General features: G+C 33.4%; 1 protein-coding gene and 1 long non-coding RNA gene across 7 annotated transcripts in view; one reads left to right on the top strand and one right to left on the bottom strand.

Moving 5' to 3' along the window:
- The window catches only part of PCDH9 (protocadherin 9), a 908,561-nt gene that overhangs the window by 224,848 nt on the left and 661,841 nt on the right, over nucleotides 1-21,872 (top strand). The window lies entirely within an intron of this gene.
- On the bottom strand, nucleotides 91-17,969 carry LOC116551158. Its single transcript, XR_004268737.1, has 3 exons — nucleotides 17,876-17,969; nucleotides 4,719-4,725; nucleotides 91-102 (listed from the first exon to the last, which is right to left on the bottom strand). It is a non-coding gene; the product is annotated as an uncharacterized LOC116551158 (long non-coding RNA).

The raw sequence follows: 21,872 nt of genomic DNA, 5'->3' as shown, positions 1-21,872 counted from the left end.
AGATAGTTTGCCTTTCTAAGTCTTGGTTTAGTCTTTTGTGAAATGTGAGTAGTTGTAATTGCTATTCCTCATCTATCGTTTTGTAAATAGCTGCTTAAAAAACTTATAGGCCCATAGTAAGTATTCGATAAATGCAAGTCAAAAATTCCAAGTAAAGATTTTCTATAGATGACTTTAGCACTTTAAAAGTATCAGGAAAGTAATATTTTAAAACTGAAGAAAATATTTTGATATTTGTTTCTTAGCTTTACACCATTTAAAAGTACTGTGAACATAATCACTTGGTGATGAATTAATCCAGAACTCTACTTCTTAGCATGGATAGAAATTAAGAATGGTATTAGTTTCTTTCTGCACAAAGAAATGTTGATTCTATTATTTGTGAAATTTATTTTCCCAGCAACATGATTGAAGAATAGGAATGATGTCAACTTACTTACTCCCTTAACAGTTAAATGGATTTAGTTTAACTCTATAAAAACTTAGTCGTTGAATAGTTTAAATATATTTAGTTTAACTATATAAACCTAATTATATTTAGTTTAAAAGTTCAAAGAACGTAGAACCTTGAAGTATAGTCCTTAGAACTATAATTGGGTTTGGTCCTCTTCTTTCGCTTCTTTTTTAATACGCTCTTTCTTTTCTGCTGTCATCTCTTATCAGTATTTGTACTATCTGGTGCTGACTGAAACCTGTATCTCAACTTTGCCTGCCTGACATTTCAGGTTGAATTAAATGAATTTAGAGATTAAATGACATTTGAACTGGGCCTTGAAGGGTAAGTATATGTTTATGAGACTGAGTACAAATGAATAACAGCTACCATCTGAGCAAAGGTAGAGGATTAGGTTAGAACCCAGTTTGCTTGGGAAGCAAGATGTTCTAAAGGATGATTGGCTGGGGAAATGGCTATTACTACAGGATGGACAGAAGGCTGATTTTGATGGCAAAGGACTCTGACACTTTCAAAGGAGTTTATGGTTTACCTGGGTTATATTTGTAGTTGGTAACAATTGATTGAAGTATTTTGTTGCTCTTTAATTTTTTTAATTGAGCCTTATTAATATGACACTGTGGCTCTTTCATTGTATAGAGACCACGTGGGCAGCAGTAGAAAGACTGAATTGAAGAGCAACAAGGAATAAAGGACAGAAGAACAATTAGAATTGAATTAGAACAGTCTGAGTCAAAGATTGATGGGAAGCTAACCTGATAAAAATTGAGTATAAGGGCTGGTTATAAGAGACATTGCAGAGACCACTGGCAGTAATGTGTGAGTAGAAGTGGACCTGGCTAACTATGAGGAAGAGGGAGAAGTCAAGGATGCCTGAATTATGTTTTCTTTTCTTTTGGCAACTGCTGAGATGATAACTCGGTTTCTTTCACCAACTAAGTAAAAAGGGGAAGAGGAAGTTTGAAGAAGTAAGGGATATGTGTAGGTTTCGTTTGGGAATATATTGACCCGAGTGATATATACACACACAGGTTGGAATCATAATAAGGCAGTAGATTGTAGGAGTACAGAACTCAGAAGAGTGAGCAGAGCTATAGATAGATATTTTAAAACTACTAGTTATTGGCATGTGTGGTAGTTGAAGACCCATTTATGCAGTTTCCCAAAGAACAACTCTATTGGTTCACACATTGCTATTATTTTTCTTCAGTTCCAAGAACTCCTGAAATCAGCAATCTCTAGATTATCATCTCTTTGCTATTCCTACCCTCTTCTAAGCTCCTTGATTTGTCCCTTGGGCCCTGGCACATTCTCTTCTCACTTGACACTACTGCCACTATCTAAACTGGATTAATTATTACTTACCCTGAAGGCCTCTATGGGTGTCCAATTTAGATAACTCTTCATGTTAAGATTTCTCATATCACTTTGCACTCTCATTGTATAATTTCAATAATCACAATTTGTGCCTATATGTCTTTATAATTGCATTGTGAGTGCTATGAGAATTAAAAAAAAAATACTGACAGGTTTCATCCTCACTCTATTCTAGTGTTGCATGTAACCTGGCCCCAAATTTTTACTTTTTTCTTTCTTTTCTTTCTGATATGGTTTGGTTGCTTTGTTCCCTCTAAATCTCATGTTGAAATACGACCTCCAATGTTGGTGATCAGCCTAATGGGAGGTGTCTGGCTCACGGGAGTGCATCCTTCATGGATGATTTGGTGCTGTCCTCCTGGTAATGAGTGAGTTCTCTCTCTGTGAGTTCACATAGGATTTGGTTGCTTAAAAGATCCTGACACCTTCTCCCTCCCTCTCTTGCTTTTGCTTTTGTCATGTGATATGCTGGGTTCCCTTTACCTTCTGCTATAATTGTAAGTTCCCTGAGGCCTCACCAGACATAGATGTCAGACCATGCTTCCTATGCAGTCTGTAGAACCATGAGCCAGATAAACCTCTTTTCTTTACGGATTACCCAGCCTCAGGTATTCCTTTATAGGAATGCAAATGAACTAACACACTCCCTAAATAAAAGATTCAGTGAGTGAATGGATACATTTCTTTTGGATATAGCCCAGTTTTCAAGTTCCAATATAATGATCCTACATTAAGTCTGTATTAGCTCTTGAAAGGAATATTTAGGAGTCTAATAATCACCTCCCACATCTCCAATGTCTTTCAGATCTAATCAAACTTAGCCACTACTTCAAAGCATAGTTCTATTCCTGTCAACAATTCTTTTTTCTCTTTTCTTTTCTTCCTTGATGCTAAATTCTTAGTTTTCAAATCTATACTGAATTTTCTATAAAATCCTTTACCTTTCCGATTGGAATAAGGTCTTAACTTTTTGAGTTTTTTTTTTTCATGATTCTGCAAGAAACCAGACACTTACTAGCTAAATAGGACTATTCACATTTAGATACATTCATTCGAGGATTTCATGATACTATCAGTTTACTTGTACATTTATTCAGTAAACATTTTTGTGTGCTAACTCTATGTCAGTTTGGTGCTAGGTTCTGAGCATAAACATAAACGTAATTTATAATTTTGATGCAATTTCCTTTCTTAAAACACTCTCACACTAGCAATGCTTATTAAAATTCTTAACATGTCAAGTTACTTAATTCCTTTAACAGTTAAATTTATTTAGTTTAAAAGTTCAAAGAATGTAGTAGAATCTTTTTTCAAATATCTCTTTCTCAATGAGGCTCATCTCACTCACCCTAATTAAAACTGTAATCACTCATTCACAGCATGAAGTATTCAGATTCCCAACTCTCCAGTGTAATTTTTCTTTTGTTCTTAGCATGAATATTCTAACATGTCACATAACGTATTTATTACTGTGTATTGAATATTATTGGCCTGTACTCACTTGAATACAAACTTCACAAGGGCAGAGAGCTGTGACTACTCACCAATGTACTCCAACTACCTGGAAAAATAGTAACATTCAATAAAATGTCCAGCTGATATGATACTCTCTTAATGAAATCTCTGAGAACCCAAGCTTCAGTTTATATAGCACTTTTCTTGTGCCTCTCAGATAACACAGAACATTTTCCTTTATTGTATCTTCCCATTAAATACAAAGCTCTGCAAGACTAGGCAGTGCTGTTCATATATATTTCCCTTCTGTAGAGTTTAGCCCATTAGCCTAGTTAATTGCAAACAATTATTGAAAAAAAAAATGAAGTAAATCCACTGTCTATAATATATAGTAAAAATAATCTGTATCATTTTTCAAATATTGTGACCCAGTTGGGTCTAAGTAAATTATTGTTTTCTTCATTTAGGTTCTTTTAATTTGAATTCAGTATATCAGAGGATTTTTGGACAGCAATAATACAGATGATATGTTCTCTCTGAACTGCTGGAGTATATTTGATATACATAATATTTCAATCATTTTATAGAATAAGATTGAGCTTTTCCCGAAAGAAGAAGAGTTCAAGAAGCAGTAGTATTTGCTACAGGAAGACACACTATAACAGATGTTTTCTTTTTTTATAGTCACAGAAAATCATGTTAACTTTGTGAAATTAAAGGGTAGAACTGACACAAATATTGAACAATTTTAACTTCCTAACCCAACCCCAAAACTTAGGGTTTGAAAATTGGTTACAGCTGTTCCTTTCTGTTTCTTAGGGTTTTGTTGTGGTTATTGTTGTTTTTTCCCCTTAGTGGTGGACACTTTTATGCACCAGCACTCAAGCAGAGTCTCTCACTGCAGGTGCATTTACCATTTGGGTACTGTGCTGCCCTTGTTTTGTTAGCCTCAGCATTTTCAAAAACCTCACTTCACCCATGGTGCTTGTGAATATATCACTGTCCACCTCTTTTGCCTTTTGTATTTACCGTGTCTTATGCTTCAGTGTTTTGGATGCCCTTGAGAAGCCATAACCATGCTTTACATTTGAAAGAGTGCCAGCTTATTTAATCAGGCTGAGTTTGAGAGGCATGGATGAATTTATTCTATCTAACATTTAATAAAAAATAATTTTAAAATGTGACTTATGCCATGACATGCTTAGCATTACCCTTCCAGGTTTAAATTTGAGAGTTGTCAGCGCCCTCCGTGGTCTGGAAACTGACATGTTATCAATCAAGTGCGTGGGTGACAAGGCCGCTGATGTCCTCCCAAGGCTCTTGTTTAATAATTAATTTTTCATTGCAGGCATGTTCAGTAAATGGATTATAAAACTTAAGCCCGTTTAAAAGGTTTTAGAAATTCATTATTAGTTTTAAAAGATGAATGCACAAATTAACTATCCATGATAGATGAGGCATACCAAATATAGCCAGGTCCTGTGTGGTTTTGGCTTATATTTATATATAGCGTAGAGTAGGGTAAAAACTCAGTGCAGTTTTATAGACAATGTCACTGAATCACCGAGGAGGTGATTCTTTCCAAAGGAGACTCAAAAAAGGAGATCAGATGACAAAATTGTGCTTCGAAGATTTTCATCTCTTCTGTTCCTCTCACAAGTCCCCAACCACCTTGCCTCTGGACAGGCTCAGCGCTATTTCTGGAGTCAGAACCTCAGCTTGTTTTTTCACAGAATAACAATTTAGAAAAGAATGCTTATCAGTTATCACATCTTAATTTCCTTAATTAAACATCAGTGCCAGTTTTTTAGCTGTTATCTTTCAGCTCCAAACCCACCACCTTTGTGATTCCTGGGCTGGTCCCAGCACTCTGCATATCCGCTCTGCTCTCCGGCTTCTTAAGTTTGGCCAGTAGGGCACGCTAGAGGGAGGCCGAATGGCAGGGGAGGGGGAACTACTGCGCCCTGCTTGGCAGTCTGGTCCTTTCAGGGTTGCCGCTGCAATGGCACTTCATCCTGGCAGCAGCCATTTCCTGGTTGCATTGCCAGTTTCTTGGTTTCCTTTTTGCATTCCTGGAATCAGTCTCATCACTTTCCCTTGGAGAAACCAAGAGTCGCCAGTTTCCTTTCTGTAGAAGACTGAGTCCCAGTTCCATGGGGCTCTCTGCCAGATTTTTAGTTTCTGATAACCCCGAACTCCTTCCTTTTGTTTCCTAAGCTGTACAGGTATTCTAGTTTTTCTCACAATTTCTCATTACTAGGCTACATCAGTGTTCTTTCTCGTTCTTTCCTTTTCTTACTTTTTATTTGTACCTTTAGTTTTCCAATAATTAACAATTCCCCATGTTAAATTATCTCTGTTTAAACAACTAATGTGCTCTCTATTTTCCCAACTAGATCTTGGCTGATGCAAATGCCGTAGACAATCAATCGATCAATCAATCAGCAAATCCAATTTGCCTCTAGCTACTAAAGGGACTTAATATAATTGAATGATTACAGAATTCTGATCCCATTTATCTCAAGCCATTGAAAATATTTTACATGTGATTATAATATACATAACTTTAAAAAATGATTTTCTAAATCAGGATTCTTATCATATTATTTCACAGCTTATTCACTCATTGAGTGCTTTCCACCCACCCTTGCTAGCTTTTGTATACCTGTCCTGCATTTTAAACCAAGGTATGAGGAGAATGAACAGTAAATAGTATGATAGTGGCCAAAACTTTGAATTTTTTTCCCTATTCATCATCGTTGTGAGAGTTGGTAAAGAGGTCCACGAGTTCAGTCTCCCCACTCCCTGTTCCTTCAAAGTAAATGAGAAGTTTCAGGTAAAAAGCAGAGAAGCTACCCAAGCTCTATTCATTTTTTTAAATCATCATACTAATAATTTTTGCTTTCTGAAATCGTTACTCTTGCAAATAGCAAATGTGTTTTATAGGAAGCTAGAATTATTGATGTCACATTTTCATATTCAGTATCCCAAGTACACATCAGGTGAATTCAGAAAAATAAGCAAAACCATTTTCTTGATTACCTATTTTTAAACTTAATATATGTTCATTTATTCTTTTAAATAGATATTTGATAAATGGTGACTATGTATTCTATGACATAAGAAAAACTAAGAATTTTTAGTCAGAAATTCTTTGTGGAATCACTCAAATGATAACTAGTGTTAGCAACACTTCTTTTTCATGAGACAAGTCATTTCATGAAGATTGAAAATTATTTGTTGTCTCCTCTAGAGTTCATTTCATGGGAAATTTAAATTTTATTGTCTTAACTTTAATGTTAAACATTTCCTTCACATATGGTATGGCCAGACATGTTTTCTTCTTTGCTGCTATTTTATATTTTAAATATAGTCCACTCAGGATCATTTTTTTAGGAGTCAGAGCTTTAAGTGATGAGACACTTTTACTCTCTATCTCTGATTTGCATGCTAATAAAGACAATTGATACACAAGAAGATGGTATACTTTGACTCTAGAAGATCCTTAATGAGTAAATTCTGTGGCCTGTTTTCTGTGCTATTTTTTGTTTTCTGAGGCAGGCATTTTTATCAGTTCAGTTTGTTGGTGTGACTAGTTCAAACTTGTTCAGGGCTTTATGTCTGAAATGTCATCAATTAGCCAATACATATATATATTTTTAACAACCATTATAATTATCTAAGAATGTCAGGGAGTTGTAACGTGGAAACAAATTAAAATGAGCTCCAAAATTAAAAGAGCTCATCTTCCAACAGAAGTATGCTGACATATATTAAAAAAATAAATGAATTAATATCACAAAAGAGGAACAGGAGTTAAAGAGAAGACCATTGTTTAGATGGAGTCAAGTTGGTGCACTGCCAAGGAATGCAAATGGGATTTCTGAAGGCCTGGTGTGAATTTCAAGTTCCATCATTCCCCTGGAGAAGGCGGTTTCCCCAATATCATGTTCGATCCATTGCCTGTTCTTGACAGAGTGGCAGTACCTTTCCTCCACTGTACACTCACCACTAGCATAAATGTAAAACACAGTAAGTACTCAGGAAATACTTGAAGAGTACACTTATCAGTAGAGATGATTGAAGCATTTGTTTCTCTAAGGGAATATTTTCTACCTTCCTTCTTCCAGAATCCTGTGGTTATAATCTGCTCACTGCCAGGTCAACAGTCATAAAACATTTATGTAGAGGTTACTGATCATTATCCTAATGTCTTTCTCAAAAAGTCTGGGGTATGTGAAACTGCTTTTCTTTGTAACATTAGACAAAAACAATATTTATTCTATCACATGCAAACTGAAAACTGCCACCAAATTGGAAGAATATGATCTTAAATTAAAAAAATACATAAACTTCAACACGATCATCTATCTATACCTGCCTTCCTAAATATTAAGGCATGAGACTTTTCTTAATATCATGACCATGCACTATGATTTTTACATTACCTCTTTATCTCATTTCCATTTATATTTATGCTAGTGAAATCTACTAGTATCTTTCATTGAAACACTGTTATTTTCCCTGGAGGAAAATATTTCGTTTCCTTTATGAAAAGGATTCTTTACTTCTGAAATACAGAATTCATTGTAGGTTTTGTTTTGGATTCTGTTATTTGTCTGTTTTCACATCAACTTCATTCTTAATGTTCATTCAGAATTATTTTCCAGGCTTGAGTTCAGGTGAAAATGTTAACGGAATTAAAAAGTAGTTAGTCAAATGAAATTGTAATATATAAATTAAATTTGAGAAAAACTGAATTAATAAAGGATTCTAAGTTTATAAAAAATCAAAATTATGCTTTTAGAAAATATTATGTAACTGGAGAGAGTAATTTTACTTTGAGGTCTCCCATGATTCTTTAATATATATTTTTTCTTATTAGTATGTATCCTTTTGGTAACATATACAGGAGACAGTTCATTTTGGTAAGACTGCATTAATGACACATTCTTGGTCTCAACATACATGATCAAATACTTTACAAGTTCTGTTAGCCTTGCTCTCGTCCACTGCAATGGAAAAAAAAATGCATCTCATCTACTCTCCTCTATTTATAGTTTTTAGATAGTAATGGATTGATCTTACAAAACTGAGTTTATACCTGCTGATGTCTTGGAGCTCTCTCTTAATTATGTCATATATAGAAATAACTTATGGACTGCCGACAGATTCAGGACACTGTCTCACAGAAAAATAACAAGAAAATGTATTACCAACTCGGGTCCAGATGAGAAGTATAACTAGAAAGATGGGGTAAAGGACATATTTTTAAAAAAACTGCTAATATTAAACATCTATTCAGATGAGACTTCTGAAAAAGAAAGTTAACATTAAACAATAACAAGGAAACCAAACTTAATGGAAAGATAATGCCCAGGTCCTATTTTCATGGATATATTCTGTAGTAAGTGTATTGTTGACCAGAAAATATTATTATCTGTTATAAACAAAATGGAATATTTTTGTCAAGGTTTGGATGAGTGGGAGTTGTAAGATTGAAATATATTGATTATCTGCTGGATTATGATTACATCAAATAAAGTAAGCATAAATCTTAGTATTACTAGAAATTCAGTATGGAAATATCTACTTTACCCTCTTCAGAAATGTGAATTTTTAAAGTGAGAAATTGCTATCAATTTTGTCACTGAATTTGTTTCAGATATGTATATAGAGAATACATATATATTTTATATGTAAAAGAATATAATGTACTGACTATATAAAATAATATGATATATTAATATGATATATTAAAAATATATTCTTAATATATACATATTAATAATATATATAAATATGATATATTAAGCAAATGTAAGAACCTAACCTATATACATATACATATGCATATACATATACATAAAACCTATATATAATATGCATATACCCTATATACATATACATATAGGTTAGGTTCTTACATTTGCTTAATATATCATATTCTTTTAGAATTTGAAAAATGTTATATTCTTTTAAGAGGAGAAAAGAGAGGGAGATGATGAACTGTATTAACAAGTACTATCACTCAAGTTTTCACCAGTCCAGGCATAGCTAAAGCTAGGAGTTTGTTGTTTATTATTTAAAATATTCCAAGTTGTAGAACTTTATTCTGTTTTACTACTCAAGATATAAAGACATACAAGATGATTATTTAGGCTTCAACCACTTTAGCCTTTAGATTAATAGGGTCATTCACTGGACTATTACTAAAATTTGCTAAGGCTTTAAAAACTTTGCAGTTAATTACAGAAAATCAAAATGAAAAAAACAAAAACACTTTTTCTTTCATCTTAAATGTTTGTTAACTAAAAAAAGTTAATGATACATTTATTATACTGTTATGGCCTGGACATTTTATTATCAGTCTTTGAAATGGGCTATTACAGAGTGCTTATATGTTTCTTCTAAGAAAATTGTCTCGGTATCTAGCAGAATAGTAATTCTTAATTGTTCTACATTGCAGTTAAAAATGCTCTTGGTCTGAGGAACTATCCCTTTTTGTTCAATTTTTTATGTTCCCATTTTCTAATACCTCAATCTGTTCTTTAATATTCAAATAAGAGTCTGAGGAAGTGGCTGCTATACCAACTGCATATTCAATTAGATACTCTGTCACATGAAGTGAGAATGTAAATTTTAACAATAATTTAGATATCTAAAATAATTCACAAGTACACAGGATTGTTAGTTCATTATTCATGAATAAAGTGATTTAGAGCTGAAGCTGAGATGAAAGTCTTCCTGGTAAAGAGGTTAAGTAAAAAAAGACTTGGGATCATGAAGTAATTTCATAAAGTGCTATTTCTACAATCAGGAAGTGAGATTCATTACTTGATAAAATTAGTTGAGGAATACATTTTATTCTGTTTCTCAAATAATTATATTTTTATGATCATAGGAAGCAAACCATTGGAAAGATGAAATTAAATTGTAGTAGATTTAATGGCTACAATCTTGGTGTAAAGGAACTTTTCTATTCCAAATAGTGATATGACTGTCTAACTTCATAAAGTCATTTGGGATTTTGGTGTGCCAGATGTGGAAAATACTTCTAGCTAATCTAACAAGTGATAACCATAAACTCATATATAAAATTACTTAAAATATCTCACATCCCAGCTGCTCCACATTATATTAATTGAAATCACGAGTTCACAATTTGTAACATATATAATATTTATTCCAATACTTATTCGCCATAATTGGAAATGGAGTGTAAATCTTTAATTCCTACCCCCACAATCCCTCCTCTAAGACTCAGCTATGCTGTTAGTAGGCCCAACTGTTGTTTAGGGCATGTGTTGTGCTCCGATCAAGTTTGCCGCATGTAAATATCTCTAAGATGTAAAATTTCTAACATATGAAAGAAATTACATCTCCTTCATATGTTAGCAACTTTGCAAATCATCTAATTGTCTTCATTGTCTTTCCATGGTCTTTTGTATTCACAAACAGTAATAAAGCTCCGAGGAAAGAGTAGCAAGGCCTCTTAGTTTCACATCACCATTGCACTACCTACGAATTCCAAGCTGTGAACAAGTCATCTAATAGTTCCGGATGTTCATTTCTTCATCAATAAAAAGAAATAAGAATAGATGACTGTCCCTATTGTATCAAACTCTGACATTCTAATTTCTCCTCATTATTTCCTCATTCTTTCATTCGTATTTTTGCCAGGTTCCTTCATTTACATTCCATCTGGGAAATACTTTGTGTGTTCCACTTTCTAAACCATTTAAGCAATCACGATATTATATAGTAATACTCTCGAATAATGAAAATTAAATAAATATCCCAAAAGTCTGTGTCATCCGTTCTGATATGGAATGTAATACCTTGTCTAACTTTTCTTAGAATGGAAAATTCACAAACATGCTATTTTGTGCTTAGTGAGAGATAAATAGCATGAGGAGCTGTTGTTTTCGTTTTCCTTGGAGAGAGTTTTCAGCATGGAAAAGGAAGGGGAAACTGGCAAACATGCCAAATTTGCTATTTTATTATGTAAACATCAGACTATGTGTTGAAAGGCTACCTGTAAAATGAAAGATTTAATTTTCTTTTTTTTTTTTTTTTTTGAGACGGAGTTTCACTCTTGTTACCCATGCTGGAGTGCAATGGCGCGATCTCGGCTCACCGCAACCTCCGCCTCCTGGGTTCAGGCAATTCTCCTGCCTCAACCTCCTGAGTAGCTGGGATTACAGGCACGCACCACCATGCCCAGTTAATGTTTTTGTATTTTTAGTAGAGACGGGGTTTCACCATGTTGACCAGGATGGTCTCGATCTCTTGACCTTGTGATCCACCCGCCTCGGCCTCCCAAAGTGCTGGGATTATAGGCTTGAGCCACCGCGCCCGGCCTGAAAGATTTAATTTTCATATTGCAATCCTAACCAAATTTCTATGGCCTCAATTAACTAAGAAACGTTTCCCAGTCAGCTTTTATTTGTTAGGAAGCAAAGACTTTATTTAGGTTTTAGAAATAAAATTTCCAAAGGTGCAAGGATCGCTTGGGCCCAGGAGTTTGGGAACAGCCTGGGCAATATAGTCATACCCTGTCTCAAAAATAAACAAATAAATAATAGCTGAGCATAGTGCCACACACCTTAGTCTAGTGACCAGGGAAGCTGAGGCAGGAGGATCACTTGAGCCCAAGAGTTGGAGGCCACAATAAGCTATAATTGTAGCACTGCACTCCAGCTTGGGAAACAGAGCACGACCCTGTTTCAAAAAATAAAAAATAAAAAAATAAAATAAATTAGTAAAATTTCCATTTAAAATCCTATTTTGAACAGTTATATATGGTGTCAAGGAGAACATTCTGATTCCATTTGTCATTTTCAAATAAGACATCTATATGAAGTTAAGAGCCATTTCCCTTGCCTCAAACCATGAGAATATTGACCAGACTGTTCATCTGGTAACTATTGTTTAAAAGAAAACTACAAAAAAAATTGGAACATCTTTTCTAATTATGAAACTACACCATCATAGTTTTATGATTATGCAATTCTTTGTAATATAGAGTCTACCTAACAATGAATTAGTTATTTTAAAAAATGAGGTGAATATCAGCTAGCTCTTTTTTTCATTTCATAAATGTATTAGTATAATACATATTATATAGGTCGTTGAATGTGGCGATTCTCTAAAAAAGTGCAAAGCAAGGTCAAATTGGAATGCAGATGAGGTCATAAACTTTAAAAATAGTCAATAAAGCAATTAATGTATCAACAGTGTGTGCTATTAAGCAGTAATGTAATGATGCCCCTGATCACACCAGGGTCCTCTGAATGTTTATAAACAGGCAGGGAAGCTGGGCTCTATAGACATTTCACATGGATGCTGAGGAAAAATAGCAACATTTATTTAGCCTGGAAATTGATAATATAACTCTATTTTGAATGCTTCCAATAAGCTGAAAATATACATATTACAAACCATACTTTGAATAAATAAAATTGAAACATGCAAAATATACATCAGAGCCATTTTATATACTTTTCAATTATTGTATACATTCATTGTAATAAATTTAAGTAAAACGTTTGAAAATTAAAAATCAAACCTCTCCTCTGTAAGATGCCACTTTTGCAAGTAGTCTTAGTTAACAGTTTAGTTTGAATTATTTCCCCAATTTTTCTCTCTATGATATACATATTATACGTATCATCTGGACTGTGTATGATGTATGCCTATCTTTTATATATGCATAGATATTATACTAATGGAATCACATAACATCTAGTCTTTATTTTTCTCCATTTTATTCAGTTGCGTGTTTGTTTTCATGTTTATTTTAAACACTTTAAAAATTACTGAGAATAAAAGAAATCATCTATAACAGTATATAAGTTAATATTCAGTGGAATTGAAAATATCTTGCTATCTATTTTTAGGTATCTCAGATTATCATGGTTTTAGTACCCTAAAATCTATTGGAAAATCACTATTGAAAGTCGGCTATAGAAATATTAATAATATGTTTAGTTAATTTATATTCCTAAATAAAACAAGTAGCTATACCTGTGTCATTCTTCTCCTCTCAATTGTTTAAATGGACTGTCTAGTATTTGGACTTTGTTTCTAATACCACATTTTAAACATATCTTCAAGTTATGCTGAATTCCATATCCCAGTGAAAAAGAGATTATTCAGTTGTATTTGTTTTGTTATGATCATTAATTCATAAGAGTGCGAAGAAGATGCAGGAATGCTTAAGTTTCTAATCTGGTTGTTGTGATGAAGAGACTTTATGATATGGTTTGGCTGTGTCCCCACCCAAGTCTTATCTTGAATTGTAGTTATAATCCCCATGTGTCATGGGAGAGACCCGGCGGGAGGTAATTGAACCATGAAGCCAGTTACCTCCATGCTGTTCTTGTGATAGTGGGTGAAATCTTGTGAGATCTGATGTTATAAGGGGCTTTTCCCCCTTTGCTCAGCACATTTCCTACCTGCTGCCATGCGAAGGACATGTTTGCTTCCCCTTCTGTAGGTTTCCCAAGGCATCTCCAGCCATGCACAACTGTGAGTCAATTAAATCTCTTTTTATTTTTTAATTAATTACTCTGTCTCTGGCAGTTCTTAATAGCAGCGTGGGAACAGACTAATATACCTCACCACTAAAAAAAATAGACAATGTGTTAATTTATAAAGTTTTAGGTGGTATTTATGTCTAAGAGAATAGATATAGTGACTTGATTCATGGCTAGGATTGACTGTCATTTTTCTGCACATTTTTTTTTTCCAGATTGTATAAAGAGTGTGCAGCATTGCATTGAAATCAAAGAGCATAATCCACCCCAACTCCAACATGCAAACACATGCACATACACAACTAAACATTTATTTTACTAATTTACGTGCTTTTGTAGTTGAGACAAGATTAGTTATTGTTAGTCACACTGCAGTTATTATTACAGAGATGGGTTAGTACAGCGCATCATTCATTGAATAAGTAAATTTTATATCAGTCATGCAAATGAGCTATCCTGATGCCTGGCAGAAACCAAAAGACAATTATAGCTCATAAACTTTGATACAGTCCATAGTTGAAGAAAAAAACAATTCCAAGCTTGTTACCATTTGAAATTTCAAATAACCTTTAAGAGAAAAAAGGTGTAAATTTAACTCTATATGAAATATACTAGGCATAGTTACTTGTTCATGGGTCAAATTATGGAAATAATTTAAATATGTAACATAATCATAACTGCTTATGTTTGAATACATTTTATATTAATATTTTAATAATTGTGGAGCTTGTAGGCTATATATGCCCAAAGGTATTTTCATATTCATTCAACAAAAATAAGATTTATTGCCAGGGATTGATCTTGGCACTGTAGTAAAGAAGACAGAAAGAATACATATTCTTGTCAAGGTTGAGTAAGTAAATACACAAAGGAATTTTATCTTGCAATAGGCACAATGGAAAAGATAAATATTGAGAATAATAGTAGAGACTATAACAGACAATGATGGCTATGCCAGTAAGTTACAATTTAATGAGAAGATGAGAGCTGAACTGAGATCCAAATGATCCAGGTAAGTGATAATTAGGTGGAGGAGTTTATCAGGCAGAAATAACTACAAGTGCAAGTCATCTGAGGCAAGGATTCTCGTGGATTTTAGAAGAATTTGGAGACAGCCAATACAAAGGGAACAAGGACATTGAGATGGAGGGTCCACATATATAAACAAACTTTTAAAATCATCCTAAAAAACTGTATAGGAAATTATTGAAAACCTAGTTATCACTAAAAACAGAAAATATACACATATTCTACTTTATAAACTTTTTTGTATATTATTTTGCTAAAAGAGAAAAAAGATAGCCAAAGTCATTTAATGGAATCATGTTGAAAGTAAATTTAGAGTTAAATTATTCCTTTACAATTCATCATATGCAGATGAATTTCCTTTTTATTATTTACTTTCTTGGGACTAACCAATGTGTAAGATTCCATTTTAGTGTTAGAGTCTTGAAAAAAACTCTTTGCATTCATCCAATCCAAATATTTCCTCTCTAACCTTTGAAAAATGAGGAAACCAAAGACCAGATGGTTCCAGTGATTTGTCCTAGGTCAAAACAAGCTGTACCAGGAAAGGCTCTAGAAGTAACATCATCAGAGCACTCAGGCAGTATGTGTTTTTCTACTGCAACACAGGCAAATCTGTTATGGAAACACTCAAGAGAGAGAAAAACGAAGTTGGTTTGGAAATGTAGATTATAGCTACCTTAAAAGCATCTGACAATTTTCATGAGTACACAAATGTCTGACTTAAGTAATTCTTAAAGCAACTCTAGTAGATGGCAAATGTTATGCCAGCCATTTTTAAAGAAATATATGGTGAATGGTTTCCCTGTTTAATCTTACAGTAAGTGGAATCTGATGTAGTAAAGAGGTTTCCTGGATCCTAGTCTAATGTTTGATAAAGTTACAATTTTATTTACATCTGTTTTCATAAAATGTTGAATGTTACAACTTGGTATAAATATTTATTTGTATAATGTGAATAAAAGAAATATAAATTACAGCAAGATATATCTAATTATGAGCATTTGTTTCTTGTCTTTTTAGTTGCTATTTATTAGAATATACTCAGGATGAGAACTTTTATAAAAAGTAGCTTTTCAATAGAATAAAATATTTTTCATAGGATAATCTCAGTGAAAATAAGAGTGAGTTTGTGACACTGGGGCCCGCCTGAGGGTGGAGGCTGGGAGAAAGGGGAGGAGCAAAAACAACACAAAAACCTGTTGGATGCTAGGCTGAGCGCCTGGGTCATGAAATAGCCTGTATAACACACCCCTGTGACATTAATTTACCTGTATAAGAAACCTGCACATCTACCCATGAACATAAAAGTTTTTTTTTTTAATGAGTGAACTTAAGAAGTAAAGTTTTATGATTACTGTTGCCAGAGCACACACGTAACTTGTGTTTTAATTTGAGAATATTTTTAAAGCCATCTGCAGCATCTCTAGGAATCCTGAGAATGTAATCAGTTCCCAATTAGCTTCTCAAAAAAGGATAAAGTAAAACAGTGAATAATCCAAAGAATATTTCTATTCTAATTGTCTAATTACTTTTATATTTTCTCTTTCTTTTTATTTTTTTTCACACTCATTTTTTCATGAATTGGATATGAAAACATTTTTTTTAGTGACCCAACTCTAATGGATAGTAGAGGGGAACAAAGCGTTCTTTCACTGTAAATAATCTGCAAATTTCATTCTACAAAGTGACTTTTTATTTTTTTAATTAAAAAAAAATTTATGTGCCAAATGCCTAATCTCATTTATTATTTTTATTCATTTTTCTTCTTTAACTTTTGTTTTAAGTTCTGTGGTACATGTGCAGGATATGCAGGGTTTTTTCGTACGTAAATGTATGCCATGGTGATTTGCTGCACAGATCAACCTGTCACCTAAGGTTTAAGCCTAGCATTTGTTAGCTATTCTTCCTGATGCTCTCCTTCCCCCTGTCTCCTTGACATGCCCCAGTGTGTGTTGTTCCTCACCATGTGTCCATGTGTCATTCAGCTACCACTTATAAGTAAGAACCTGTGGTATTTGGTTTTCTGTTCCTGCATTAGTTTGCTGAGGATAATAGCTTCCAGTTCCATCCATGTCCCCGCAAAGGACATGATCTCATTTCTTTTTATGGGTGCATAATATTCCACGGTGTATATATATCACATTTTATTTATCCAGTCTATGACTGATAGGCATTTGGGTTGATTGCATGTCTTTGCTATTGGGCACAGTGCTGCAATGAACATATGGGTGCATGTATCTTTATAATAGAATGGTGTGCAGTCCTTTGGGTGTATGCCCAGTAATGGGATTGCTGGGTCAAATGGTATTTCTGTTTCTAGATTTTTGAGGAATCACCACACCATCTTCCACATCGTTGAACTAATTTACATTTCCATCAGCAGTGTAAAAGTGTTCATTTTTCTCCACAACCTCACCAGCATCTGGATTGTTTCTTGACATTTTAATATTCACCATTCTGACTGGCATGAGATAGTATCTCAGGTGGTTTTGCTTTGCATTTTTCTAATGATCAGTGATGTTGAGCTTTTTTCATGTTTGTTGGCTGCATGAATGTCTTCTTTATAAAAGTGTCTGCTCATGCAAAGTGACTTTTAAAATATTGATAACTTTTTCTTTTAAAGGCAATGACAACGCTGAGCAGAATCATTAGCACTTAAAGAAAGAAAATAATCTCATAGAAATCAGAAAATACTCCATTAAAAACAATAGGGCATCTTTTCTCCCTTGGTTACTTAATATATAATTTTAATGTAAATATATATATATGAAGAAGCATGCATATGCTACTTTAGTTCTATCTCTGTCTGTTGCAGAATTGCATTATTGAGTCTGACAGGATTACCATTCATGTTAATCTGCAGTTCTGTGTCAATTTTTAAATTTGCATATGTGTGAAAACTTACAGAAGTTATAGAAATATGGTAGATACTTGGCTGACAACAACAAAAAACCCACCTCAAACTGTCCTGAACAAATAAAGCACAAAACCCGAAAATAAGTTGGCTCTCATACTAGACAGGCCATGATATACAAGCTTCAGTCATAACTTCATCAGATATTCTGCTTGATTTCTCTTTCATTTTCTAGGTTCTTCTTTGCTTTGTCTTAAGATGTATCTTCTGGCGGAGCTCCTTATAGTAGTGCATGCAAGTGTTACAAAATTTCTTGAGCTCACATGCTCACATAGCTACCTAGAACCATCAAGCACAAGTCCCAGGCTTCCCTCTAATTGGACCAATTTGTTCATTGACTTACTCTGAAATAATCTCTGATGTCTAAGGAATACCATGTGCAGATTGGCTTAAATTAGATTATATCCCTGTCCTCAAACCAACCATTGTACAAGGAAGGAATATTGTTATATGGATTGGTAAAGCATCCAGGGGCCCCCTTTGGAGACAGGAGTGGAGTCATCTTTTCTAAACTCTGAGAATGTATGACGTACAAAAACACCAAATCCTACAATGTATCTTGTTAAAAAAAGTAAGAAACAAACAAAAGTATATTTATAATGAGAATGAATGTAGGGAATTTTTTAAAATGTTTATTAAAATGTCATTTATATCATGGATATATATATTATATACTTTTAAGTATTTCAGTGACTATAAAGTCTATATTATGTTAACTTCATCATGAAGTTAAAATGATTGTACAAATGATCTTATTCTCTTATTACTCAATACTTTTTATAAATACAATTTTTAATAATTGCAAATTTTCACATTTTTCATGAATAACATTCACAGAGAGTTTAACATTATTATTGTAGTTAATATAGAATATAGTTATTCTACATCATATTTAATATTTATACTAGAGAAGACTTGATACAGGACTATTGGAAGTGTGCTTTTTGACATAAGTTCTCCGAATTAAAACAGGATAATAGTTATATTTTGCTTAATAAATCTGCAAGATTCTTTTTGGGTCCTATTTAACTGGTGGCAGGAATAGGATTTCCAAAAGGTTTATTAATTAAGCCAGGAAATATTTATTGAACCCACCATATGCAACTTATCATCCAAAACATTGTGAACAGAAAAAAAAAGTCTCTGCTTTCACTACCCATTCTAGTGGAGAGGGACAAAAAATAAGCAAATAAACAAGTAAAAAATTAGCATGTCAACCATTTTTAAGTGCCATAAAATAATAAATAAATAAAGTAAGTGGATGAAAGTCAGGGTTGTGGGTACAAATGTGGATTAGGTAAATAACATACATGGTGGAATATTATGCAGCCATGAAAAAGAATGAGATCATGTTCTTTGCAGCAATATGTATGTAACAGGAAGCCGTTATATCCTAAGCAAACTAACATAGGAACAGAAAACCAAATATTGGATATTCTCACTTATAAGTGGGAGTAGAGCTTAACATGTGCACATAAAGAAGGGAACATCAGACATTGTGGCCTATTTGAAGGTGGATGGTTGGAGGACAGAGAGGATTGAAAAATTACCTATTGGGTACTATGCTTATTACCTGAGTGACAAAATAATGTGCACACCAAACCTTCAATAAACACAATTTACCTAGATAACAAACCTGCATATATAACCTTGAACCTAAAATAAAAGTTAAAGAAAAAAGAAGGACTTTCTTGTAAAGTGAAATTTGAACAGAGACCAAAAATGGGAAGAAGCAGGCCAAGAAAATCTTCAGCTCTTGGGGAAGGGTTGTTGGAGCACTGGTGGAAATGATCAAGGTTTAGAGGAGAACATAAATGTAAGGGCCCAAATCAGGTGCTTGTTGGTTTCTTTCAGAAACAGAGAATTAGGGAAGAATGTAAGAGTGGAGATGAGAGTCTGCAGGTACTGGAGCATGGACCACCTTGTATCATGTACATAGGCAGACTTCAGATTTCAGTCGCAAAAGAGAAGCTACTGCAGAATATTAAGCATAAAGATGATATTCTCTGACATATTTTGAAAGGACTATCTGGGTTTCCAGATTGAGAATAGGCTATGAGTTGGGAGAGTGCTTTATGCTTTATACTCATATAGTCTGGGCTTTCAGTGTGGCAGTCACTATTTTAACAATTACCTGAATTACCTCATTTTATTCTGCCAACAATCCTATGAAGTAAATGCTGTTTTTGTCCCCAATTTACACATTAGTCAATGAGGCTGAGAGTAAATCTGGTGTTAAAGGAGTAGAGGTAGGAGTGACAATTGAGATGTGCTTGATGGGGACTGCAGCACCTGAACTTGTAGCCTTGGTGTGATCTTTTCTCAGGTCTCATTCATCCTCTCCTACACAGCTAATTAGGACCTGGTTAAAAGTATAGTGGCCAAAGGTAGTGCAGATTTAATTAACCAACAAGATAACTGCATTATTTTAATAAATACTTATTATTTGAAAAGCATTTTAAAAATAAAACAAATCAGAAGAACCTATACATACAATTATGATTGCTTTCATTAGTTTAAGACTGTTTAGTTCTTAGAACATAGTAAATGTGGGAAAACAGAAAACTTAAATTAGGAAACAAACTGTTTACCTGTAGTCAAATAGCATAAAGTTAAACATAAATATATAACTGCAGCTACAAGCAACGTAGACAATAAATGGCTTATGGCATCTAGATCATGCTGAAAAGTAGAAAATAAGATATATAGAGAAAGCTAATAAAATATTTTTATCTACATTTTCTTAAATATAAACTTAAATACAATTGTTAGTTGGTGTTACTTAAGCCAGTGACCATAGTCTATGGTCTAATTTCTCTTGACTAATTTATTCCTTGCAACAAAGACCTGGAGAGAAAATCACCATGATGCTCATGCCTGCCCAGTCCTCTTTCAATGATGTAATGAATACTTTTTTGTCTCACTTCAGGGTTACAATTGCAAACATGTAATGAATGGTGGAAGAGCTGGGAGATAGATAGATAGATACTCTCTCCCATGTTTTTCTAAATACATACACACATTTATGTGTGAATGATTATATAGATATATATGATATATGTTTGTGTGTGTCATGTGTGTAGTGCAGTGTAAAACAGGTGACGTGATTATTTTGCCCAAAATATCTCTTATTGAATATAAAATAATTTTTTAATCAGAGAAATTTTTGACATGAATTATTTTAAGTTGAAGAATACATATATGCTTTTGCTTTGAAAAACTATATTGCCTGTCTTCAGAAATGTATGTGCATGCCCAGATACACCACTTATAATTAAAATGTCGGTAGTGTCTAAGGTGTTTAGTCTGTGAATAATTTTATGTGGTCTTTATTTTCTTTCTTTCTGCTGACTCTCACTTGCAGTGTTTGGATGGCATTTTTGGTGTAATTGCTAATCTTTACAATAAGACTAATTACATACACACACGCGCGCACACACATACACATGCACCCATATCTGAAAGCATCCTTTCCAGAAGGCATATTTTAAATACAAATAAAGAAATTGAAATGAACTAGATGTGAATGGATTTACATTCTTCTAATTAAATATTTAGACAACGTATTCATGTAAAAAATCTAAAAGCAAGGGAGAGATACAGCATAAGGACTAGCACACAGTAACACTGAATAAATAGACTAATAATTTTTTTAGTGCTTCTAAGATCTCATCAAACCTTTCAACAATCTATAAGGTCAGTATTATTATTTTCATTTAAAAATGAGAAAAATGGTTAATTTGCCCAAAGGATTTTAACATAAATCATTCTGACCTCAAAGTTATGACCTTTAAACCAAATAATTAAATGTAATTATGTGAAGAATGGAAGTATATATTTAGGAAAATTAAAAAGTTGTATAGAGATGCCAGTTGACTTGTCATATGCGAAATAATACAGCAATGAAGTTAAATTTTCTGAGTAAGAATGGGAGAAAACAGCAAAATCATTTGTTTCCTAACTATGAGCTTCTACGTCAAGTGGGATTCCCCTGTAGGTGAACTGCCTTATTTCTCAGAAATTTTATAAACATTTTGCTTGACAAACATAAATAAACTTTGTATTCCTAATTACATCTTCAAATTTAAAATCTTACTGAAAA

This window comes from Sapajus apella, unplaced genomic scaffold (genome assembly GCF_009761245.1).
Source record: "Sapajus apella isolate SASKATOON/1434 unplaced genomic scaffold, GSC_monkey_1.0 scaffold9, whole genome shotgun sequence".
Lineage (NCBI taxonomy): Eukaryota > Metazoa > Chordata > Mammalia > Primates > Cebidae > Sapajus > Sapajus apella.
Note: the sequence above shows the minus strand (reverse complement) of the source record. Positions and strands in the feature narration are given on the sequence as shown.